General features: G+C 41.6%; 1 protein-coding gene and 1 long non-coding RNA gene across 2 annotated transcripts in view; one reads left to right on the forward strand and one right to left on the reverse strand.

The window, feature by feature from the left end:
* PRKCG (protein kinase C gamma) overlaps positions 1–27,122 on the reverse strand; it is a 283,303-nt gene that overhangs the window by 214,729 nt on the left and 41,452 nt on the right. The gene's annotated exons all lie outside the window — the stretch shown is intronic.
* On the forward strand, positions 1,739–26,950 carry LOC138768907 (uncharacterized). The gene is made up of 4 exons (XR_011359182.1): positions 1,739–1,833; positions 3,588–3,686; positions 12,051–12,322; positions 25,383–26,950. It is a non-coding gene; the product is annotated as an uncharacterized lncRNA (long non-coding RNA).

Below are 27,122 nucleotides of genomic sequence, written 5' to 3' on the forward strand. Positions count from 1 at the left end.
CTCAGTCTGTCTCAGCAACTGGACATAATATTAACTGATCCACAGTTGCAAAGTATCATGCTCTGCCGTGGTACTGGTACAGACAGAGGTGGCAGCAGAGAGCAGAATTTCAGAATAAAATACTACATGTAATTGCTTACCATCTAGCACAGGGATGGGGAACTTTCGGCCTTCTAGCTGTTGCAAAACTATTCCTATCATTCCTGGACAGCCAAAGCTTTAGCTTTTGGACTATTAGCTTTGCTAGATAAGTGGTCCAAACACTGGAAATTGAAGTTCAATGTTTCCAAATGTAAAATGATGCACTTGGGGAGGAGGAATCCTTTATCCGAGTATCACATCGGCAGTACTGTGTTGGAAAAGACTTCAGAAGAAAAGGATTTAGAGGTAGTGATTTCTGACAGCCTTAAAATGAGTCACCAGTGCAGCCAGGCGGTGGGGAAAGCAAATCATATGCTGGGCCGTATAGCTAGAAGTATAACCAATAGGAAGAGGGAGATTGTGATCCCGCTGTATAGAGCGCTAGTGAGACCACATCTGGAATACTGTGTCCAGTTCTGGAGACCTCGCCTAAAAAAGGAGATTGATAAAATATAACAGTTCCAAAGACAGCTACAAAAATGGTGGAGGGTGTGAGGCATAAACCATATCAGGAAAGGCTTAAGGATTTGAATCTGTATATTCTGGAGTAAAGAAGAGAAAGGGAGGGCATGATTGAAACCTTTAAGTATGTTAAAGGACTAAATAAGGTTCTGGAGGGAAGTGTTTTTAGTAAAAAAAAACAAAAAAAAATGAACTCAAGAACAAGAGGACACAGTGAGAGGTTAGTTGGGGGAAAGATCAGAAGCAACGTGAGAAAATATTACTTTACTGAAAGAGTAGTAGATACCTGGAACAAACTTCCAGCAGAGGTGGTTGGTAAATCTACAATAACAGAATTAAAACACGCCTGGGATAAACATATATCTATCCTAAGAAAATAAGAAAGAAAATACTAAAAGGGCAGACTAGATGGACCCAGTGGTCTTTTTCTGCCGACAATCTTCTATGTTTCTATGTTTCTATTTCAGATAGACGAATCCGAAGCCAAGTCTGAAGTAGTTAGTTGGCATGTAGTGAGTAGTTGACAATTGTGCAGTCTATTTTCACAAAGCACCACTAAGGCTAATTTTCTATAAGGTTTTTGGCCACACACCAGCCTTCACATCTGCAGGCTGGCAAAAAAGAGGGGTAAGTAAGGGTGGTGTATGACCAAAGACAACATTTTAAAATAGCCTTACAAAGTGATTTCGCTGTGGAACTTGACTTATAACTACATAGTCATGTTAGCATTTTGTCATTGATGAAAAAAATTCTGCAATCATTGTTTGTGTTGATTGAAGATTGAAGAAGCGACTTTTTTTTTTTGTGTGTGATTGCTCACATTTTTGGTAGGGCTAACAATTCAGATAAGGCAAAGTAAATAACACTTGAGAAGTGTACGAATATGTTTGCACCCTTGACATGCCACACACATTATACATGTTTGTTTTTGAAAAGCAGTCGCAGGGCAGGGACAAAGAGTAGGCAGGGGTAGGCGATGGCCTAGGGCGCCAAACCTCAGGGGGTGCCATCTGGATGGGTAATTTATTTATTTAGCCCCGCCCCCTGCCCTGTAACTGTTACATACAGCAGCAGGAATAGAGTGTCCAGGAGGTGTAAAGGACCTTTGATGACATCATGCCCATGTGACCAGTGTGGGAGGAGCTATCTTCCTCTGCTAGGCTCTATGAGGCAGCTGGTTTCCCGGGCTGTTTATGAGGCAGTGAGGGCAGAGTATAAGGTCAGCAGGAGGTAAGACACACTGAGGGCACTGGTCAGCAGGGGGAGGGGGAAGGGGGGGTGCATAGATATGAGATGTTCTGCAGGGGGGGGGTGCATAGATATGAGATGTTCTGCAGGGGTGTGTGGGTGCGAGATATGAGATGTTCTGCAGGTCATGGGTGTGTGTGTGTGTGTGTGCATAGATATGAGATGTTCTGCAGGTCATGGGTGTATATGTATGTGTGTGCATAGATATGAGATGTTCTGCAGGTCATGGGTGTGTGGGTGCATAGATATGAGATGTTCTGCAGGTCATGGGTGTGTGGGTGCATAGATATGAGATGTTCTGCAGGGGTGTGTGGGTGCATAGATATGAGATGTTCTGCAGGGGTGTGTGGGTGCGAGATATGAGATGTTCTGCAGGGTCAGGGGTGTGTGAGTGCACTGTTATGTGATGCTCTGCAGGGTCAGGGTGTGTGAGTGCACTGTTATGCGATGTTCTGCAGGGTCAGGGGTGTGTGAGTGCACTGTTATGTGATGCTCTGCAGGGTCAGGGGTGTGTGAGTGCACTGTTATGCGATGTTCTGCAGGGTCAGGGGTGTGTGAGTGCACTGTTATGCAATGTTCTGCAGGGTCAGGGGTGTGTGAGTGCACTGTTATGTGATGCTCTGCAGGGTCAGGGGTATGTGGGTGCACTGTTATGTGATGGTTTGCAGGGTCAGGGGTGTGTGAGTGCACTGTTATGTGATGCTCTGCAGGGTCAGGGGTGTGTGGGTGCACTTTTATGTGATGCTCTGCAGGGTCAGGGGTGTGTGGGTGCACTGTTATGTGATGCTCTGCAGGGTCAGGGGTGTGTGAGTGCACTGTTATGTGATGCTCTGCAGGGTCAGGGGTGTGTGAGTGCACTGTTATGTGATGCTCTGCAGGGTCAGGGGTGTGTGAGTGCACTGTTATGTGATGCTCTGCAGGGTCAGGGGTGTGTGGGTGCACTGTTATGCGATGTTCTGCAGGGTCAGGGGTGTGTGAGTGCACTGTTATGTGATGCTCTGCAGGGTCAGGGGTGTGTGGGTGCACTGTAATGCGATGTTCTGCAGGGTCAGGGGTGTTTGAGTGCACTGTTATGCGATGGGGAGAGTGGCCTCTTGTGACCGCAGGTAACTCTGCCACAAGAGTGCAGTGAAGAGAAGAGGCATGGCCCAGGTGAGTATAAGTGTTTTTTTTGTTTGTTTGTTTTGGAGAATTACTGCTATATGGGAAGGGTTAGGGAGCACACAGGAGATCTATATACTACTGGGGGCAGCACTTAGGGGGTCTATATACTACTGGGGGCAGCACACAGGGGGTCTATATACTACTGGGGGCAGCACACAGGGGGTCTATATATAACTGGGGGCAGCACACAGGGGGTCTATGTATAACTGGGGGAAGCACACAGGGGGTCTATATACTTCTGGGAGAGCACACACGGGGTCTATATACTTCTGGGAGAGCACACACAGGGTCTATATACTTCTGGGAGAGCACACAGGGGGTCTATATACTTCTGGGGGAGCACACAGGAGATCTATATACTTATGGGGGAGCACTCAGGGGGTCTATATACTTCTGGGGGCAGCACACAGCAGTCTATACTATATTGGGGCTGCACAGATGGGCTCTACTACAATACTGGGGCACAGGGGATCCTTAAAACTATCGGGACACAGAGGAGTGTAACTACTATATAGGGGTACAGAGGGGGGTAACTACTGTATGTGTTGGAGCCTAAAATGTTTCTCTGACAGATTCTAGAGAGAAGATTCACAGCCAGGAGACGACTTCAAGGTGGCCCACGCTGGATGGAGAGAAAAAGAAAATGTGACAGATCGGAGAGGACGCCCCCTGTGAGTATATGGATGTAACTGCACAGTTATAGGGTTTGTAGTGATAGGGGTGATAGTGTGGCGGTATTATGTAATGGTATCATTGGTAATATATTTCTGTTCTGTTTAGTGCAGTTTTCATGTAATATGTAATCACTGTATGGTGGAAATAGTGTTATAAGATATTTACTGTATGTATTGGGGATCTTAATACAGTGTGGGGGTACATTCAGGGCATTATACTGTGCGGGGAGCACCAATTCTAATGGGGGGGGCACCATTTGCCTTCTCTGCCTAGGGCACCAAAACTCCTTGTCCCGGCCCTGGGCAGTCGGCATTTAAGCCAAATGGCGAGCAAACTAAGAAATTCGCTTGGTTTTTGATGTCCTGTTGTGTGTTGATAATGGCCATAAATTTTCAGACATCCAAGAGTAGGTAACCATAGGCATTTCTCATTGTCATCCATAAGCCCATCATGCCTCCCTGGTGGACAATCAGGATGGTCACAAATCACAGACCAAAACTTTGGTCAGTATTTTGCAACCAAAACCAGGAGTGGATTGAAAACACAGAAAGGTTTCACACACTGTTGAAACTGAGTGGATGGCCATCATTTAATGGCAAATAACAATCTGGGCTGCAGGGGTCCCGATTGCTAAGTGACCAGAGATGCTGTAGTCATTTATACCTAATCGCTGCGGTCGTGGTGCAATTGCGGCGTTTAAGGGGTTAATGGCAGCCGGCCGCGCGATCGCGGTGGCCCACCATTGAGGGTGAGGGCCTGGCTGCAGATAGCATCTGGTCCTCACCGGCTATTGAGCGTGCTCAGCTCGTGAGCCCACACCATAGCCCAGGACCCCGGCAGGGCGTACGTTTACGCCCTTGTGCATAAAGACACAAGCAGTGGGGGCGTAAATGTACGCCCACGGTCGTTAAGAAGTTAATGTTCACACACCTTCAAAACACTGCTTTTATTGGACGGCCGTCTTTTAAAGACAAATAACGGACATTATACGTTTGTATATTCACAGATTAAACAAATTAACAGGTTGATCCGGCATAAATATTTCCTACTGTACGTCCCTATTTGTCTCCTAGATGAAACTATATAAGCCGTATTTGTAATCAAAGGAAACAGGAAACATTCATAACTAGCAAAACAGAGTCATGTGCAAGTTTCCTAGGAAAGACAACGGCCCCTGGGGATATGTTCTTAACTCAGACAACTTGACAATTGCTATATTTAAACATGCTGTAAATTGGTTTGAGAATCTAATGTACGGTATATGCTAATTAAGATGGGAAATCTACATTCTGCTCATCTAAATCACTGTAGCAAAAGCTGTTAAGAAGCACCATGTTTCTGAAACTCATTCTGTCCATCTGGTTACTGTGTGTCTATTCCCTGGCTGTATACCGTTATTGGTATATTGTGCAGAATACTGACACCTTGGAAAATAAGTCACCTTTGACATGGAGAATTATATTTACTTATGTTAATGGTTACCTTATAAAATTGTGCAGTAAGTTTCATGCTGCAGTCTCAGTTCCGATCTAACCATCACCAGGGCAGCCAACCCCCCCCCCCCCCAGACCCCAGATCCCTGCGGCCCCCTCTGCACTGACCTGCTCGCTTCCGATGCGTGTAATAGCAGCAGCAGTGAGCAGGGAACGAGAAGCGAGCAAGCGCTGACAGTGCCTCTCCGTTGCCCCGTGTAATAGGGGCTTTAGATAGTTTACCCCCTCAACACACTCTGATCTGTGTATACAGTACAATCTACTCCTCTTCCCTAACACCGAGGAAAGTGAGGGGGAAAGACGTCAGGAGCCATGTGCTGTTATGTTATGTAAGTAGAAACAGCACAGTCAGCTGTAAAGGACATACACAGGTAACTCATTTTGCATTTAGGAAGTAAATGAAAAATAATTTCAGTGCAAAGATGTCTATAACCAATGAAGTAGCAAAAAAAAAAAAAAAGTAAAATGTCCCACAACATTAGCACCGCCCAAATAGCTATGGCTTCTCAAGGGTTTCAGGTGAATAAATGAATAAAATAAATTTTACCTTCGTCAGATAAAGGATGCACTTTATGGCTATGTTCACACGTTTTTTCAGCTCTGTTTAAAATGACATCCATTTAGCAGCCTGGCCTCCCGTTAGTGCAATGACTGGTGTTTGTACATTATTCTAGTTTGGTTACTAATTGGACTTTGGGGGTGGCTTAATTGAAAAGTCCATTGAATTTAATAGTAAAAACGGAGAAAAAATGGTGACAAAAGAAAAACTGTGTGTGGACAACTAATAAAAACGTCCGCTGTTTGCAATAGACCCCCCAAAAAATGATCATGTTTGTTGTTTTTCCATCTACGACAAAAACGTCCATTATTCAATACATTGTGTGCATTGAATGTCCGTCTTCCCATTGACTTCAATGCATTGCCATTGCAGTCAGTTAAATCTCAGCAAAAACGGACGTTTTTTAAATATAAAAATCAGCCGCCTTTTCAATATTTTTGACATTGTGTGAACGTAGCCTATCTCGGGAAAGGAAAGTATTCCCAAAATACATCATATGTGCCATTTTTTAATAAATTGTATTCAGTTATTGACCTCAAACCCTTGAGATACCATAGCTATTGGGGCAGTGCTAATGTTTTTGGGACATTTTACTTTTTTTTTTATTACTTCTTTGTTATATAATACAAAAATTTACCACCATATGGCCACTGTATGGCATGAATTTTGGTTTTATTGATCTTTGCAGTAAATACAGTATATGTGGTAATTGTGTGGAGGTATTATTTAGTCCTTGAATAGTGCTATTAGTAAGTGCAGGACTGTATTATGCAGAGATATGCAGTTGCATATACTGTAAAACAAATTATTTGGGACAAAAGTAATATATCTATTATAAAGTACTGATCAGCAAGTGTAGCTACTGTATGCCTGTGCTTTACATGTTGTTTTAAATATAATAAGTTCCTATATAAGTTCCTGGCTTCAGCCCCTTTCAGTTGAAATTGAAAAATGAATATGGTATCATATGAACGCTTGATATCTTGTGACGTAACTATGCAAATATCAGTTGTTTCCAAATTCTCATAACTATTTTTAATTTGAGGTAGATGTTCAGATGGCAGAGATACAAGCTTGTTGCTGCGCCTGTTGAGGTTGTAGGGCGACCATAGCAGGGTTCATCTTCAACAGTGAAATGCGCAGTCTTGAAATGAGAAACCCAGGTTTTTGAGGAAGGACACTTTGCAGACCTTTGCAGACTTTTTCTGGAGAAACAAAACCTTCATGATGACCCGTAACTCCACAGACATGAAAATTGCTTGTGCCTCTGCCATCTCAACTTCTATGTGAAATTAAAAATAGTTGTAAGAATCGGAAATATCTGATATTTGCAGATACATAACAAGATACCAAGCTTTATATATGTACAGATTTACTGTTTATTTTAACTAGGGATGGTCCGAACCTGCTGAGGTTTGGGTTCGTACGAACCTGAACTCTCTGCAATGATTCCCGCTGTCTTCCACCTCCGTGGAGAGGGTGGATACAGCCAGAGGACCGCCTGGAAAACTGGGATACAGCCTATGGCTATGGATATATCCCAGTTTTTCAGGCGGTCCTCCGGCTGTATCTACCCACTGCACGGAGCGGGCAGACAGCGGGAATCATTGCCGAGAGTTCAGGTTCGTACAAACCCGAACCTCGGCAGGTTCGGACCATCCCTAATTTTAACTTTAGCATCTGCACCACCACAGTGCCTTATTGTCATTACATCCAATGAACCCCTACCCCATAGAAAATACTGTATCTCAGAAGACTGGGAGTGGGGGGCGATAAGTACAGTATAAGTCAAACATGTAAATAGGTACATTTGATGTGGTTGATGAATGGGAAGTCAGCCTTCTTATTTTTAGCTTCTTGTGATTCCTTTACTACTTGAAAGAAAGATCTTACATAAAGTACTTGTTCTTACTTATTTTATTGCTAACAAACCGGTAGTAATTCAACCCCCGCACACCAGCTTGGGAGTACAGAAGTATTTAGATTGTGTGACTGACAAAACTTGACATTTTTTCATCCAGTTTTTCATGAATCACTCAAGCAACTTGGGTCAGAAATCAATTAAAACATAAAAGTATTTCCATATTTCCAAATTAATGATCAGAAGTTAGTATATAGCTCTGTGTCTATGGGACGTCACAGCAAACATTCTCTTATCAGTAGTTCACCTTGTTTGAGACATTCAAACAAATGAGATTAACCTCAGCCAAGCCTGCCAATTTCTGCAGGACAAGACAGTATGGAGATGATATGAAAGAAGGTTCGGGCAGGTTCTCACAGAAGATTAGCCTCTGCAGAGGTGTTTGACAGTAATTTATACCCTTATATCTATATTAAAAAAAAAACTCACTCAGTCAGCTCTAGAATTTGTGCATTTGAGGATCAAGAGGAGTAGTTGACAGTAGAATGAGCATTCGGCCAAAAGTTATTCAAGGTTTTTGGCCGTTTTAACATATGAAATACTAAGCAGGCTAAAGCCTAATGCCCATATAGACATCCTAACTCTCCATTGATAGCAGATATCAGAGAAGGATTGGACAGTTACCCTACATGTCCAGTACTTTTGTTTTTAGGAGATTTAAGCCTCCATTACAGAGTAGCATCTAAAGGTGCTCATAAACCATAGATTAAAGTGGATAAAAGTAGACAATATCAACCAAAATGATCGATCATCAGCTGAAATTTATCAACAGATGTTGGCATACTGTTATTGCCTGAAAAGAAGTCGGCCGAATTATCGGTAGTTGGGCGGAAAATCATTAATTCAAAAAGGAGTTATCGTTCATGAATGATATTTTGGTAAAGAATATCAACAAATATTTCCAGAAAGATTGTTCCTACTTTGTCCCATTTTATATAGTTAATTTTGCTAAAATGAAGTAGACAGATTACCCAAGGGTAACACTTTAATGTATGTCCATTCTTTATTGCAAGTCTGGCAGCAGTTTTACCTGTGATTCTTGGCTGCCAGTTTCAATTTAAGTGATTTGTATAGTGCATTTTCACTATTCTTTAAAATATCATAATATACAGTATGTGTCAGGCCAAAATTTTGGTACACATGGAGCTACAATTCTGGGGCACAAGACATAGTAAATGTGGGCCATTGTGTCTATTGTGTTGCTGGATCTAACCCAGTAGCAAATATTTTAGGCATTGCCTGCGAAGACTCTTCTAACAAATGCACAATAAAGAATTTAAAAGGATTTTCTCCCCTTTCTCAGTATAAATGGGTTTGTCAGCCGTAGAAAGCTGTTACTAGAAAGTAACTAGGATAAACTGAGATTTAAAGTGATTGCTATAAATGAGATCTAAAAAGAATTCTCAGACATAGGAGCAGCACTACAGAATATCACTGGACTGCTAAATTTCATACAATGACTGCAGCCTTCTCTAGATTAGGTAGGTAGAGGGAATATGTTAGTACAGTACTTAGACCCTACCAGAGGTGCTGAGAGTGTGCTTTAGGTGGCAATCCACTAGTGAGCGTGTTACCTTTGGGTAACCTTACAAGCAGGAGGCAGGAAGAGCAGTGTCAAGATGCACCTCATAGGATACACTAGAGACTCTGCCCACAACAAATAGCAGAGAAAGGCAGTGTGAGTCAGGAGAGGCTCACCTATTATATCACTGCAATTCTGCTTCATTGAATGGTGTCAAAATGATATCTTCAGCAACGTTCTATGCTTGGAGGGATATACAAAGGAACAAGGAAGGCAAAGCTTGATGGGAAGGGGAAGTGTCTAAAAGGTGCCACAAGGGGACTGATAGTTACTGATATAACCCTTGAGTACATTGTAAATCAGGCACAGACCAACCTCCTGTCCTAGACAGCAGACCAACCTCCTGTCCTAGACAGCAGACCAACCTCCTGTTTTAGACAGCAGACCAACCTCCTGTCCTAGAGAGCAGACCAACCTCCTGTCCTAGAGAGCAGACCAACCTCCTGTCCTAGACAGCAGACCAACCTCCTGTCCTAGACAGCAGACCAACCTCCTGTCCTAGACAGCAGACCAACCTCCTGTCCTAGACAGCAGACCAACCTCCTGTCCTAGACAGCAGACCAACCTCCTGTCCTAGACAGCAGACCAACCTCCTGTCCTAGACAGCAGACCAACCTCCTGTCCTAGAGAACAAACCAACCTCCTGTCAACACAGAAGAGTGAGCTCTGGACTGGTGGACAGACTAGTGGTTAAATGACACAGCTGCCTGTAAGTAGAATAAAAGGGTCAATGACTTATGCACAACCTTTTTGGACTGACAGGCACTGTACCCTCCCTACAAAAGCCTAGTTTAACTCCTTACTATGAATTAGTATTTTGTGTTCACCCATTGTGCCTCGATTTACAGGAATTGTTTCAGACTGCCATCTTATGTATTGTACAATTGAATGCCATGTACACAAATTATTGTTTATTGCTTCAGTATCTTTGGGGCCATAAGTCCAAAGAGTATTTATCAGGAGCTATATGGGGTGTCTGATCTATGACTATGAAGGTTATATGTGAGACCATGTGACCACTTATGAGTTAGTATCTCATAGGTGGTCCCATCAGAGCAGTGTGTTGTGTTGTGCCCATGGTTCCGGGGCATAGGACTTCAGTTAAACCCTTAACTGAAGCACCTGAGTGGAGGCTAAATACCATCCTGGACATTTATGAAGCCTGTGCTGGTAGCGTATACCACAGATATATATTTCACAGATTTTTACTAAAGATGAGCGAACTTGCCAAATTTCTGGATCGTATGAACCAGAAATCTCGGCGTCTGATTCCCGCTGTCTACTTGCTCCGTGCAGCGGGTGGATACAGCGTAAGGAACGCCTAGAAAACTGGGATACAGCCAATGGCAATGGCTGTATCCCAGTTTTCTAGGCGTTCCTTATGCTGTATCCACCCGCTGCATGGAGCGAGCAGACAGCAGGAATCAGACGCCGAGATTTCTGGTTCTTACGAACCAGAAATCTTGCAAGTTCGCTCATCTCTAATTTTTACCTTCTCTATGATGTACTGTACGCCAGCTATAACCCCCGCTCACCTAGTGGGGAGAAGGAGCGTGCCTCTTAGTAAATCCGGCTACTGACACATGCTGACTTGCTGTGTTGGCTCAACCCATAGGGTGGACAATTTCTCTCTTGCTGTGAAGCACCATGCCATCTCCCCTAACGGCATAATTAGTAGCACATAAACGCCATCATCCTATTGACACATGGCATACGCACAAGGTCACCTTTCATGCTGGACCTTTCTTACAGCGCATGTCCATATGCATGGCCAAAAATGTACGGGATGCAACCGAGCTGGGATGAAACAAATTACAGTGCTAGAAAAGTGGTGGAGAGTTGGCATTAGTGCTTTTTTAATAGCACTGTGTACATTTTCACACATGTTCACACACTGTACTAATAACAGCTGTTGTTTGACATGGCCGTTGTTTGCCATGTTCCTGACGCCCATACTGCCATATCGCCTGCAGGAACATAATTTTATTTTATTTGGATTGCAGACACATTTGGATGTGCCAGCAATCCGGTTAAACTATTGCAGCCCATGCAATGTACGGGCGTCAGAATGGCAGAGCGGAAACAACGGCCGTTGTTCCTGCATTAATGACTAGAAATAATTGACATTTCAATTATTTACATGGCCGTAGGGGGGGACAATGGCTGTTGTCAGTGCGGCATGCGCACGGAAAGGGCGGCATTGCATCAATTTCAAAGCAGTGCTACCCAGGCTGAAAAGAACGTTTAAAAAAAAAAAAATACATTGTGTGAACATGGCCTTAAAGTCATAAGCTATCTACTTTCTAAGACAGCCGGACCACACTGCATGTTTTGAGGTGACAGAGTTTATTTCTCCCACACATCGGCAGGGGGCAATCTCATTAGTATTGTTGCATTTTCTGGCACAGCAGGATATTAGCCTCCAGTGTTACAATGATAGATGGACACATACTGCGAGCATACAAGTGACAGCTTTTGCCCAAACAAAAAGAAAAAAGGTCATATTTAAAGATCACCCACAACAGGATTTACAAATGTCAGAAAGTGTGAAGCAATAGAGATGACTAAAAATTAATCTGTGCCTGCCACGTCGAAATGCTGAAGAGGGGGACGCTGGATTTAATAAACTCAATGAATTTTACTTAGAGTAAATGTAGAAAGTTGTAGATATATTTCTAGATAAAGCCATAAAAATACTGAATGTATTGCAAATGTCTAATTAATTAGGAATTAACTCAGCAATTTCTCCTCGCTTTAATAAGAGCCCTCAGTAAATATGCTTTTGTTGTTAACCTTCCCTTTCAGCACACCGGGTCATTATGACTTGCCGAAGGTCTTTATAAAAAAGCTTAGGCAATACCTCCATGTTCTTCATAAACAAAAAAGACTACAAATCTTCCCAACAAAACCTGCAATCGTGTTTCTGCTCCTTCTCTCTAATGAGATAATTATGAACACATAGAGAAGAGATTTTCATCTTAAAGATGCTTTTGTTCCTTTGGCTTCAATACTTAACATGACCGCTGTAGATGTGGTCAATCAGATGTAAACCCATCTGGTGACTAAACAACCACCAGGTTAGTAAGAACCCATTTTTAAAACCATAGATTTTGGGGGGAAATTGTTTCTTGCATGCTTGGCTGTAACTTTTAATGGTGAATTAATAAAGAAATAAGGCTTTATAGACTTTCTGCAAAAGAGCTGGGTCTTCTTTCATATTTGTGAGATCATCTGATCCTTTTCTATTTCTGTGTCCAGCTGGAAGATGAGGAGATTAGTGATGGTATGTAGTGTTTTAAATTCTTAAACTCTGGCTCCAGAGTAATAAAACTGGAAAAATATTAAATATTAGTGGACATTATTATTTTCAGAGTCATTGAACAGTCAGTTGGGCGGGAACACTATTTTAAATTGGTGCATGAATGCTAAGTTTAGGGATGTGATTAGGAGAGGAGATGATCGAACATCGTAAAATCGTAGGTTCGATCGAACTAGAACATTTTCAAACCTGCCGCATTTGATTCCCGATGCCTTCCCGGTCCGTGGGGTAGAAGGAGAGTGTTCGGGGATGGCCTGGAATTTCAGGATTCAGCCTATGACCCAGGCTGAATCCTGGAATTCCAGGTGGACCGCGGGCATGCTCCTCCTTCCGCAAGGACCGGGAAGGCATCAGCAATCAAATGCGGCAGGTTTGAAAATGTTCCAGTTCGATCGAACCTACGATTTTCCGATGTTCGATCATCTCTAATTAGGAGGTGGATGATATATGAATCACGTTCAGTGGTTGTTATTCTAAAGCTTCTATTCGTACCTCCTAAGCCTAGAATTCGCACTCATTTGAATATTCAATAAAAAGTTCAGAAAGTCAACATGATGCTACCAGAAAGGAATAGCAAGAAAGTGAAAACAATGTTTGATATAAGGCACCCAAGGTATAAAAACATAATTTCGGGGGATAACTTTGATAGATATTCCTCTGAACTATGGAATACAAAAAGCCTGGATCTTAATGGTTTCAAATTGCTAACATTATACAATACCTATAGCATTGCATTACATATACAAAAGCGGCAATATTCTGTGCACTCTCGTAAATATAGTCTACTAACGGGAGAACAACATTTTGTGCCTGATCAAAAATGACAAAAAGAAATTTCCTTCATACATACAATATATATATATATATATATATATATATATATATATATATATATATACTGTATATATATTACAATTTAGATGGGCTCTTCTCCTGCTACTATGTATATCCATTAGTTTTATTTCCATTATAATTTTATTTATTGACACTAGGGAACATATGTACAATATACCTGATGATTTATGAGAAGGTAATATGAAAAGTCAATATGTCCAAGGTCTCTAGATGGAAACAACTTATTTGTTGTACACCAACCAGCAATACTTAGCACAGCAGCTACAAAATGACATGGGCAAGAGCAAATCCGGCAATATCAAAAACAAGGAGGCTTCAGCAAGAGTCAAAGTATTGCTACCTCTTCAAACAGCTGATCTGCATTGGTGCTGAAAATTGGCCCTTGAAGATAGGCCATCAATTTTACATCAGCATACCCCTTTACGGGGAAACTATGAGCAGGTTAGAGGCATCTAACCTGCTGATATGACTCTATAGCCCACAGGGGCTGAAATCAGAGGTCATTTTCTTACCTTCAGCCTCAGTGCCATTTTTGGGGTATTTGCAGTTTATTTCATAGGCTGCTGAAGTGGATCTGGGCCCTGCCCGTAATGCACCAAGATGCCTCATTAGGACAATAAATAAACTGCTTATATCCTGAAAATGTCACCAAGCATGAGGATAAGAAAATGACCTCTAACCTCAGTGCCCCATGGGCTATAGGGACATAGCAGGTTGGATGTTGTTTTCCTTTTAAGTCCCTGTAATTTGGAATAACCTTTGACATGTCATCATACATATCAAAAGTTAAGGATCACACCTGGTCTCACTCCTCACTCTCAATCCTAAGACTCCTCCTTCCCTTTATTACAGTCAAATGTTTGTCAGGACAGGGAGTGGAGTGCACAACTGCGCATTTCCCCTTGGCTGTGTCTCAGGATCACAGACAGTCTCAAGAGTGAGACCCAGTGCAATCAGTAACTTACATATTTGATGACAAATCAAAAGTTACTCCAAATGACAGAAACATTTTAATGCAGACATATTACCACATTTATAAAAAAAACAACACTATAGACCATTCTATTATCACATCCAAACCCAAGTCATAGAAAAGTGCTTAAAACACTTATTATGTTGTTGTTGTTATTATTATTATTATTATATGAAGCCACAGCCTTGTTTTACTTCTGGCTCCCACACTTCTCCCCTTATTCTCTTTGTATCATCAGTCAGGTCCATTCAGTATATTCCCAACCTAGTCAACAAAAATGGTGTTTTTACATGTGCCTTTTTTAAATAACTGCAGTTTTCGAGGCAGTTTTTTGAGCCAACGTCAGAAGTAGTCATAGCAAGAAAGAGTATACATAAAGCCTTCTTAAGCTTTTTGAATCCATTACTGTTGTTGGCTCAAATACTATATACAGCTGTAGTAGCACCTTCAAAGAAAGAAATCTTAATGGGAACATAATTTTAATATTTATACCATACTAAGGAATATAACTGAAACAACATGAAAAAGAGCAGCCTATTAGTAAAGCGGTACCTGGCAAGGTTTCATGCAAATACCAGGTTGTTCATGGCCACAATTTGCATCATCCTGAAAACCCAAAGTTCATTGATCTAATAATCCCTCTTACAAATACCAGTGGTTCTTATCCATGCTACAGAAGAAAAATTCTCTAGGAATAAAATAGGTCAGCTTTTTCTCTCATCTATTATTTCTATTGAGGAACCATAAATGACATTACTATTGAGATGAAGCACTCATCTTGCATAGCCAATGTGAGACGCCATTCTATATTAATCATTTAATTATAAGACTCTGTTCACACTTACATTGTGGCTTCCATTTTTAATGGGGCAATGACAGTTAAGCAAATTTTTCAACTGGATATAGACAAATCCTATAATTGGTCTACCAGGTTTCGATCATAATTTCAGAATGTTTTATGGTAAGACTAAAGGCCCTATTACGCAAGGCGATTATTGGCAGTATTCAGCTGATATCGGCCGTTACGGGTGATAATCGCTTTGTGTAATAGAAGACAACGATCAGCTATCATGCACGATGTTGGCTGATTGTTGTTTTTCAACAGGCTGAAATGGCAACGATCAGCCTAGCATCAATCTGCTGCCATTGCTCAGTGTAATAGGAATGGTAGCAGCAGACCGCCACTGTGTCCTATGGGGTCCCCGGACGATCTTTGGATCACCAAACTCGCTGATTTATATATATATATATTTTTTTTTTTTTTTTTTTATAAATACTTTATTTATTTTTAACAAATATAACAAATTAATACACATATTGACACTCACAAATTAATCTCAAGGTTAATTAAAAAGAACAACTCCCACGTCACACATCCCCCTCTCCCCCCCCCCCCCACTCCCACCCCTTTTCCCTCCCGCTGAGTCACAGAGGAAAAAAAAAAAAAAAACACAACTTATTATCCCCTACTGCCCTCATAATATTTTTCATATAATGTACAACACCTTTCCCACTGAATTCTACCCTGGGCTGTCGGGGAAATCCAACTCCGAATCACTAATAATTTAACGTAAAAAAAAACCTAAGTATCTTATTTTTCTTTTTGTTAGAGATCCTCAAAGTAGAAGTATCCCCCAGAATGGCTAAACCAGGTACCTCTGGCAGCTCCACCCCCAGTTCCTCCTTCAGTTTATCGTACACATAAGACCATAACAGTGGAATCTCTCGGCACTCCCAGAGTAAGTGCAAAGAACCTGATTTATAATTTTTAGTGTCAAAGGTTTTATTAAAGAAGTTTCAATGCATGCAATAAACATCATCAAGGTAAAATAGCCCATTGCAGGGGGGATAATGTACACTGAATACATAATACACAAATAAAAAAACAGGGTATAACAAAGTAGTGCTTCCAGGATTGGGAAAAAACTAAAGACTAAAGAAAAAAGGGGGGTAAAAAACAAACAAAATCAAATAAGCAACACTAACATGCATGCTCATCAAGTGCCTACAAGATATAAACAAAAAGGGCAATAGAGTCCCTTGGGGCGGGATGGGGGGGTGAAGGGTTCAGCTCGTGTATGAGTATAGAAGATTCCATGGAGTGGGATAATTGCATAATCTAGCCATTGTTGCCATACTGCAATGTATCTTTCATGGGTGTCAGTACGGGTGGCATCAATTTTTTTCATATAGCATGAGAACCTGTCAACAATCGCTTGGACTGACAAGCGTGGGAGATCTCCATTTGGCCGCTATATGGATTCTCCTAGTAGGAGTGCTGATGGCCTTACAGGGAGGCCTTTTTGAAGAAGGGAGGAGAGTATTAGCAGTATAGAGTCCCAGAAGCTGGAGACTGTGGGGCAGGTCCACCAAGTATGCAGTGTATTGCCAATATCTGAGCACCCACAGAAACAGGTCAGTGGTACATGGGGATAAAATTCTTACAGGCCGAGTAGCAATGCTCCTGCAAAAAGCTCAACGAGTACTACTTATCATGATACACCTACAGAGTATACTCATCATAGGACATAAAGTAATTAAAAGGGGGGGTAATAGTCACTGTTATTTCAAGGGATCTAAAATGAAAAAGAAAAACAGCTGTGATCCTAACAGCTGTGCACTATCCGGAATATGCCTGTCGATATTTATTCTAAAAGGAAATGCTTTGAAGGACTAGTGCTGGTTTTGGTAGATTCAGATTTACTCTAATGGCTACATATTTCTACCATGTCAATACATTCATTTTTGCATTTAATTGCTTTGAGCACAGTAAGTACTAGAATGTGACTATACGGAAACTAGTATTTCATATATACTTGTTTTATTACCAGCATGGTATCCACAGAAAAGAAAGGACAACAGTGAACAAGTGTTTTTTCCCTAGAGGAATAGAAACTTCAAAAAGTAATTTGGCCTTATATTAAAGAAAAATGCTAGAGAGGCACAACTGCTTCCAACAGTCTGAAGTGTTAGAATTTACTACAGTAACACTGGGCTACCGAGAGGGAAAACTCAGTCATATATACACAAAAAGCAATATGTTATATGTGTACAAATATAATAAGCTCTGGCAAGTAAATGTATCTAGAAAATGTAATAGCCCCTGATACATACACTATAGAGGAGATATATCAAACTGGTGTAAAGCAGAATTGTCTTAGTTGCCCCTTGCAACCAATCAGATTCCACCTTTCATTTTTCAAAGAATCTGTGAGGAATGAAAGGTAGAATCTGATTGGTTGCTAGGGGCAACTAAGACAATTCTACTTTACACCAGTTTGATAAATCTCCGCCTATGTCTTCTTTACTAGTCCTACCTTCTTGCATAGTATTTACTACGGCTAGGTTCACACTACATTGTTGACCACATTTTTCTGTACGATAAAATTAAACATTTAAAAACGACAAAAAGTGTGAACCTATCCTAGAGTGTGAAAACACCTACAGTTCAGAACTTAAATATCAGTTTCAATACAGTGGGGATATACTTAACTCCTTAGTGACCGCCGTTACGGCTTTTTACGGCGGTCACTAAGGGGCCTTTTTCTGCTGCCATCTGCTTTTTACAGCGATGGCAGAGAATAAGATTGCAGGGCCAGGAAGGCCCCCACCCCATCCCCCCAGCTACCGGAGGTAGCTGAGGGGTTGGGGCAGTGTGTGGGGTCCGTCCCGGCCGCCCCCCTTACCGACGATCGCCGCTATTAACGTTGTAGCGGCAGCCGTCGGTAACGGGCATTGCCGCTGCTGCCGCTGCCTTTCATCTTCCCCCGCCGTGAATCTACGGCGGGGGGAGATGAAATAAGTGTCCCCTCAGACCCCAGATCAGCCCCCCCCTAGTAGGAAAGTTACTAACCCCCCTCCTCCGGCGGCCATCATTTCCAAGATGGACACCGCCATCGCTGTTCACAGCGATGGAAAAGTGAAAATAAATCAAAGTCCCATGCTCTCCACCACCGGAGGTAGCGGAGAGCATGGGGCAGTGATCGGGGACCCCCCTGTGGGGTCCCGGTACAAGCGATCAGCGGTATATACTATATACCGCTGATCGCTTGTACCATGTGCTCCCGGCACTTTTTATCCCCTGTCACCATAAATGATTGGTGACAGGGGATAAAAAGTGAAGTGTCCTTCCCCCCAAGTCGCCCCCCACCCCCGTCCCCCAGTCACCCCCTCTTCCCCATATACTCACCTGATCCAGGGAGGTCCTTCCTCCTCGACGTCCAGGCTGCTTCTGAAGTGTGCATGCGCTCCAGAACCAGCCAACTCTGAAAATTTACAGTTACAGAGACCAATTTGGTCTCTGTCACTGAACTATGATTACTGTGATAGAAAATATCACAGTAATCATAGTAATATAGTGAAAATAAATGTGTAAAAGTACAAAAAGTGAAAAACACAAAAAAAATAAAACACACACGTTTTATTATAGCAATAATTGCAGTTTACTCCAAGATTACTCGTAACCACCGCACGTTGCCCGTAACCACCGCACGTTGCCCGTAATCACCGCACGTTGCCTATAACCACCCCAAATTGCCAGTGACCCCCTCCTGATTGTCCGTAATCACCCCAGGTTGCCCGTAAACACCCCAAATTACATGTACCCACCCCAGATCACTTATAAGCACTTCAGTTTATCAGTAACAATCCCAGATTGTCTGTAACCCCTCCAGGTTGCACATAACCCCCCCAGGTTGCCCGTAATCACGCCAGATTACATGTAACCCCCCAGATTGCACGTAACCACGCCACGTTGCCTCTGACCACGCCACGTTGCCTTTGACCACGACACGTCACCTCTGACCACCGCACGTCGCCTCTGACCACCGCAAGTCGCCTCTGACCACCGCACGTCACCTCTGACCACGCCACGTCGCCTCTGACCACGCCACGTCACCTCTGACCACCGCAGGTTGCCTCTGACCACCCCAAATTGCCAATGACCCCCTCCATATTGCGGTAACAATGCCAGATTACAGGTACCGACCGCAGATTACCTATAAGCAGTTTATCCCTAACCACCCCACATTGCCCGTAACCACCCCACGTTGCCCGTAACCACCCCAGATTGTCTGTAAGCACTGCAGGTTGCCCGTAACCGCCCCACGTTGCCTGTAACCACCCCAGATTGTCTGTAAGCACTGCAGGTTGCCCGTAACCAACCCACGTTGCCCGTAACCACCCCATGTTGCCCGTAACCGCCCCACATTGCCTGTAACCACCCCAGATTGTCTGTAAGCACTGCAGGTTGCCCGTAACCACCCCACGTTGCCCATAACCACCCCATGTTTCCTGTAACCACCCCAGATTGTCTGTAAGCACTGCAGGTTGCCCGTAACCACCCCATGTTGCCCGTAACCACCCCATGTTGCCCGTAACCACCCCACGTTGCCTGTAACCACCCCAGGTTGCCGTTACCACAGCAGGTTGCCCATGTCCACCCCATGTTGTCCGTATCCAGCCCAGATTACCTGTAACCACCTCAGGTTGCCCATAACCACCCCAGACTGTCCGTGTCCACCCCACATTACCTGTAATCTCATTTTTTTTATTGTATTTTAGTAACTGCGCTATTCTAATAACCATTACTAGCTGCGGTTTTGCTCCAGTAAATTGGCACTCCCTTCCTTCTGAGCCCCGCTGTGTGCCCATACAGTGGTTTATGCCCACATATGGGGCGCCGTTTTACTCAGGAGAACCTGCGTTACTGATTTTGGGGTACATTTTCTTTCCTGTTCCTCGTGAAATTGAGAAACTTCAAACTAAACCAACATACTATTGGAAAAATTAGAGTTTTTCATTTTTACTGGCCAATTTTGAATACTTTCCTCTAATACCTGTGGGGTCAAAATGGTCACCACACCCCAAGATGAATTCTTTGAGGGGTGCTCTTTCCAACATGGGGTGACTTATGGCGAGATTTTACTCTGCTGGCACTACAAGGGCACTGCAAACACACCTGGCGCTCGGATACTTCTGCAGCAAAATCTGCATTGAAAAAGCTAACTGGCGCTCCTTCCCTTCTGAGCCCTCCTGTGTGCCCATACAGTGATTTATGCCCACATATGGGGTACCGTTGTACTCAGGAGAACCTGCGTTACAAATTTTGGGGTACTTTTTTTCTCTTATTCTTCGTGAAATTGAGAAATTTCAAACTAAACGAACATATTATTGGAAGATTTCAAGTTTTTCATTTTTACTGTCTAATTTTGAATACTTTCCTGTAATACCTGTGGGGTCAAAATGGTCACCAAACCCCAAAATGAATTCTTTGAGGGGTGTACTTTCCAAAATGGGGTGACTTATGGGGGGTTTTCTCTCTGCTGACACTACAGGGGCTCTGCAAACGCACCTGGTGCTCAGACTTCTTCAGCAAAATCTGCATTGGAAAAGCTAATTGGCGCTCCCTTTCTTCTGAGCCCGGCTGTGTACTGTTACAAATTTTGGGGTGCTTTTTCTCTCATGTTCCTTTTGAAAATGAGAAAATTTAATCTAAACGTATATATTATTGGAAAATTTAAATTTTCCATTTTTTTACTGCCTAATGGTGAATACTTTCCTCCAGCCCCTGTAGCGTCAAAATGCTCATTATACCCCTAGATTAATTCTTTAAGGTGTGTAGTTTCCAAAATGGGGTCACTTATGGGGGTTTTCAGTATACCAGACTTTTAAATCCATTTAAACAAGAACTGGTCCCTATAAAATATGTTTACCAAATTATGCCAGAATAAAGAAGACATATTGGTAGTGTGATTTAGTAACTAATTTATGTACTACGACTTTCTTTTTTTAGAAACAGAGATTTTCAAAGTTCATAAAATGCTAATTTTTTTTAATTTTTCACGATATTTTGAAGTTTTTCACAAAAAACACACAAAGTAGTGACCAAATTTTGCCACTAACATAAAGTGCCATATGTGTCGAAAAAACATTCTCAGAATCGCTAGCATACATTAAAGCATCACTGAGCTATAAGAGCATAAAGTGAGACAGCTCAGATTTTGAAAAATTAGCCTGGTCATTAACCCATAGCTGCACCAGGACGTTATTGAACGTCCTCGTGCCGCTATGGGAGTTCAGAGGGGGGTCGCGCGGCGACCCCCCTCTGAACTGCCGCGATCCCGGGTGCCGCATGTAGCCCGGGATCGCGGCTATTAGCGGGCACGGTCCGATCGCCGTGCCCGCTAATTAAGTACTTAGAAGCAGCTGTCAAAGTTGACAGCTGCTTCTAAATACTTGCTGATATGCATCCCTGGTGGTCTAGTGGGGGGATCGCCCCCCTGCGGCGCGATTGCGGGGGGGCGATCCCCGCATCCATCCCGGGCCGGGGTCTGCTCCGTAATGGCGCTGATCCCGGCTCGGCATTCTATTGCTTTTGGCTGCAGCAGCCAAAAGTAATAGAACACCGATCTCATGGATTCATGCAGTATAACTATACTGCATGGATCTCTATGAGAGATTAGAGTGCATATACTAGAAGTCCCCCAGGGGGGCTTCTAATATATGTATAAAGTAAAAGAAAAATGTATTTTTAATAACACAAAATCCCCTCCCCTAATAAAAGTCTGAATCACCCCCCTTTCCCCATTTTATAAATAAAAATAAATAAATAAATTAATAAACAAACATGTTTGCTATCGCCGCGTGCGTAATTGCCCGAACTATTAATTAATCACATTCCTGATCTCACACGGTAAACGGCGTCAGCGCAAAAAAATCCCAAAGTGCAAAATTGCGCATTTTTGGTCGCATCAAATCCAGAATAATTGTAATAAAAAGCGATCAAAAAGTCATATATGTGCAATCAAGGTACCGATAGAAAGATCACATCATGGCGCAAAAAATGACATCTCATACAGACCCATAGACCAAAGGATAAAAGCGCTATAAGCCTGGGAATGGAGCGATTTTAAGGAACATATATTTTCTTTAAAAGGTTTTAATTTTTCACAAGCCATCAAATCAAATAAAAGTTATACATGTTACATATCGTTGTAATCGTAACAACTTAAGGAACATATATAATGAGTCAGTTTTACCCCAGGGCGAACATAGTAAAAACACCACCCCCCCCCCCCCCCCCCCCAAATAAAAAAAAAAACATTTTTTTTTTTTCAATTTCACCACACATATAATTTTTTTCTGGTTTCCCGGCACATTTTAGGCACAAATTACATCTGCCATAGCAAAGTACAATTAGTTGCGCAAAAAATAAGGGCTCATTTGGGTCTCTAGGTGGAAAAATGCAGGCGCTATTGCCTTATATACACGAGGAGGGAAAAACGAAAACGCAAAAATGAAAACTGGCTGTGTCCCCTAAGGGTTAAGGCCCAAACTAGCTGCAGCACGAACATAAACATTTTAAGATAACCCCCACCCAAAATTATATTCTACACAACATAATACATATAAAACTGCTGAGTGTGCATTCCAGAGCCAGGTTGTGACATTGCAGGAGCATGGAGCTGCGGGGGCTTAGAGTTGGGTAAGTATACATTCTTTATTATGTTCCCGCACCCCCTACCTGCACCATATTTTTTGTTGTGGACTTCTTCTTTAAAAAGAATGAATGAATGAATGAATGAATAAATAAATAAATAAATAAATATATATGCTCAAAATAGCCTTATTCTGGCCCCTAATTTTATTTTATTTTTATGTTTTCCATTTACAAGACTGCTTTTTTTGTTGTTGTATTTTTGCACAGTGATCTGAGCGATTTGTATTTGGATTTGGACTTTTTAATCACTTTTTATTCAACAAGTTTATTTATTTTTACATTTTTTATCAGATTTTTTATAAGGGGTTTCCCTGGAAGCCAAATAGCCCATCCACACAGTCCCAAAGAAATGGACGCATTTTTTATCCTTTTTTATTATTATGGTAGTCAATGGAGAAACAGTTAAAAACTGATGCACACAAATGCATTTTTTATTTTTATTTTTTTTGCATAAAACGGATGAAAAAACTGACTGCAAAAATGCAGTGTAAACCCAGCCTAACAAAGGCTCAGTGCCTAGGGCGGCAGGAGCTGTAAATACAGCCCTTAATAAAGGCAGTGCCATCCCCATGCCAGGGGGCCCACAACTGGTTATTATAGTATTTTGTGGGGACAATCAGATGTTTCTGTGGTTTTTTTAAATCCACAAATGATAATTGAATACAATAATGATTTGATGACAACAATTAAGCCACAACCATCGACTCTAATTGCCACTAGCACTCCATTCCCTGCTGGTCCTGACAAGTATTCATTTTCTAAGGCCTTAGTGTGACTGCATACATGCAGTATATATGCTAGGCTGGGGTAACGCACCACTATTCTGTGAAGATCTGACTTATAATTTAAAGATGAGGATGATTTCATATGGTTTTACATAGATTGTTTACACACAGAGATGACATCATCATCATTAGGTTTTATTCTAGGTCTTATCCAAATATATAGATCTCATTCTAGATACAATTAAACAGTTACAAGTAAAATACTCTAGAGATAATGTGTGTCTAGTGAATTAGCACTGGAGTAGTACTTCAGTACTGATGGATCTCAACTTATTCTATTTTGTGACATTATACATTACATTATTACAACTGTTACATTAAATGTGAGGAGAAATCTAGCCAAACACATAAATTTGTCATGTCTATAAGTACAACCGGTTGAAATGTGTTTTGGGATTTCCATATTCCATCTTCCTCTGTAAATTGTTACCAATATATACCATAATAATATGTTTATAAAATTTTAATCTGAATACATTTTAGTCTACAGGTAAATCTAAGTCATAGCACAGACTTTGCTAGGTTGAATATAAGAAATTGTGTCCTGTGCTAGATAACTTTTACCAGAAGCAATAGTAAATAATAAAGTTCTCAATTTTTTTTTTTTATAATAAAAGGGATACATACCATCCTGGAGCACTGTAGAGGGGTGCAGTAAGCATTGTTTTATGGCTAGTACCTTGACAAGAAAAAGTATATTCAGGTGTTTGATAATTGGCGAGCTCTATATAACTATTGTTATCCTTTACATATAGAAAAAAAAGGATTTTTAACTTGTTTGTCTTTGTGGATGGACACTAAATTTACTCTAAGCACTGAATGGCTATGTTCACACTACGTTTCACATCACCCATTGTATAGCAACGGATGCCGTTAAACTACCGGCCACCGAGCTGCATTTAGGATGTTCCTGCAGCCGATACCTTTGTTTCAGCTGCAGGAACGTTGTTATTTTAACATTGATTTGCGGGCACCATCGGGTGTGCCCACAAATCACTTAACCATTCCTTCAATGTAATGTGCGGGCGCCACCCCACATTACATTGTGTGAACAGCTACTATCTCTGGACACTATTCACTGAACAGCGTCCGAAAATAATAGGCTATGTTCACACAGTAAAGTAAAGTAAAGAATGGACTTCAATGCAATGCTGCCCCTACAGTAAAGAACGGACGCTGATTCCATGGCAACTCAAAAATTACATTGTGTGAACATAGCCAGTAAAAGAAAGCCTAGCTTTATTCCAGATTCATATGATTCATTTTATTATGACCGCAATGAAATCATGCAAAATGTCCTAGGGGAATTTCATTTATCTTACTTTTTATATTACCACATATTAAGTGGCACGTTTATTTAGAAAACATTGTTTCTCCTGGACATTAACATTAATGGTTTTACTAGTTATCAACACAGATAAGCGAAATTAATTACCAAATACAAAATTGTAGAAAACTGTAAAAACATTGTTCTTCCCTGCTGAAGAGGTCATTGCGAAAATTAGGTTTCTCAGAAGTCCAAATGTATGATTATTGAGACTATATACCTCTATTTCCTTCCTCATTTTCGTGCCTCTCTCTAATGCATAAAGTATGACATTAGAATGTTGTAATTGCCAAGAAAAATTACAATTTGATGGGTTTATAACCCCGCAGAATGTTTTCATGCAAGTTCACTTTTGTTAACCTTCTTTCACTTTTTCAGTTTGTCAAAATTAGGAGATGGAAATGGCAAGAGAGCGGGAGCAGCAGCAAAACAGAGCCTATACTTTTATTGGTCTACGTGGGAAATTAGAAAACTGCAACCTATAAGGAATTGTGGCGATGATCTTGTGTGCTCTTACATATCCTATGCTGTAATGTTATACCTTGACCAAGATATGTTGACTGCTTTGCCTGTCCCTGGCTCTAGGGGACCCTATTTGACAATAACTGGTCTAAGCCATATGTGGGAAACACAAGAGTTTTAAAAGTGGTAATATCATCTGGACAACTGTTTCTTAGATTGAAGCCATACTGATGAACAGCTGATCATCTTTCACTTCACTAAAAACCAGCTGAAAGAAAAGACCATATTACATGGGTCAATTTTTAGCCAAACAGATGGCTATTACCCTGTGTTATATGGCCAGTCATCACCTAATGAATGTCCATTGGATGCTGTTGAATCTTTTTGACTTATCAAAAAATGAGTGGCCGTCAGTTGCACTTCTTTCATAATAGGAGGTATGCAGCCAATGGCTATGTAAAGGCTCTGCATAAATCTGCAAGATAGACGCTCATTTACTGAACCAGGCTATGTCATAGGGTTCAATATGTCCCTATTAGGAAAGCTAACAAGCCCTTTACAACCCCTTTAATCAGTCATTAAAAATATACAGTATTAGGCTATATTCACACAACGTATATTTTCGCAAAATCACGGCCGTTGTACAACAGCTATAATTATTACAAAAATATATGTGTCTTTGATGCCTATGGTATTCCGGTCAGAGCGTATACACATAGCATACGCTCTGGCCGGGATCTCTAGCAGCGCTGCAAACAACTGACATGTCAGTTTTCTGCAGCTGCTATTCAGTGAATAGGGGCCATAGAAAACCCTGTCAGTGCACACTATGAAGCAAGCAGCTCGGGCCACTGGCTCCATAGTGTGCTGTGGGGAGTTCTGATGCGGGCGCGCACGGATGCGCCTGCATCAGAACTCTGCGGCCCGAAAGATCAACCGGACGGTACTGCAGTACCGGCCGGGGTGATCTTTTCAGCAGTACTCTTACAGCATGCAAACATGGCCTTAGAAGAAGAGGAATAATTCTAAAATTTAAAAAAAGAATCAGTATCCTTATATTAATAAAGGATTATTTAAAGGTTTTTCTAAACTTTTGTGATTTTTTTAGGTAGGAGTTTGCTTCTCATCAACAAACTACACAACTATAAATTAGAAGTGAGATTTGGTAAGCGATTCAAATCAAGGTTGAATCACTGTGGTTTTTCAGCACAGCAATTGGCTATACGTGAACTTTTTTGCTGATTGTGATGTGGAAATATATGAGGTTCCCAGGGTAAGAAGATATCCACCTCAAGAGCATGGAGATTCATATATAACTGCACGTTAAATACTACATGTTCATGCAGTTGCTATTCTGTATTGTATATTCATTGGCCTTATCATTGCTACCATTTTCCATTGTATAGATCACGCACAGAGAGCAACAGAACTAGCACTGCAATGGATTCCCTAAAGCTAATATAGCAAAACTATTTGCCATTGTTATCCCGTACTGTTTTTAATAAATTCTGCATTCTTGAGATGTTGAGTACTGTGGATTTCTGTTCCCTCCTATAAAGAATTTAATTACTTCCATAAGATTTAAAGGGGTCATCAAATTATCAAGTCTTCATCATTGTCTCATTCAACCAAATGGGACAACACTGCATACCTTAC

Source organism: Dendropsophus ebraccatus, chromosome 12 (genome assembly GCF_027789765.1).
Source record: "Dendropsophus ebraccatus isolate aDenEbr1 chromosome 12, aDenEbr1.pat, whole genome shotgun sequence".
NCBI classification, from domain to species: Eukaryota; Metazoa; Chordata; class Amphibia; order Anura; family Hylidae; genus Dendropsophus; species Dendropsophus ebraccatus.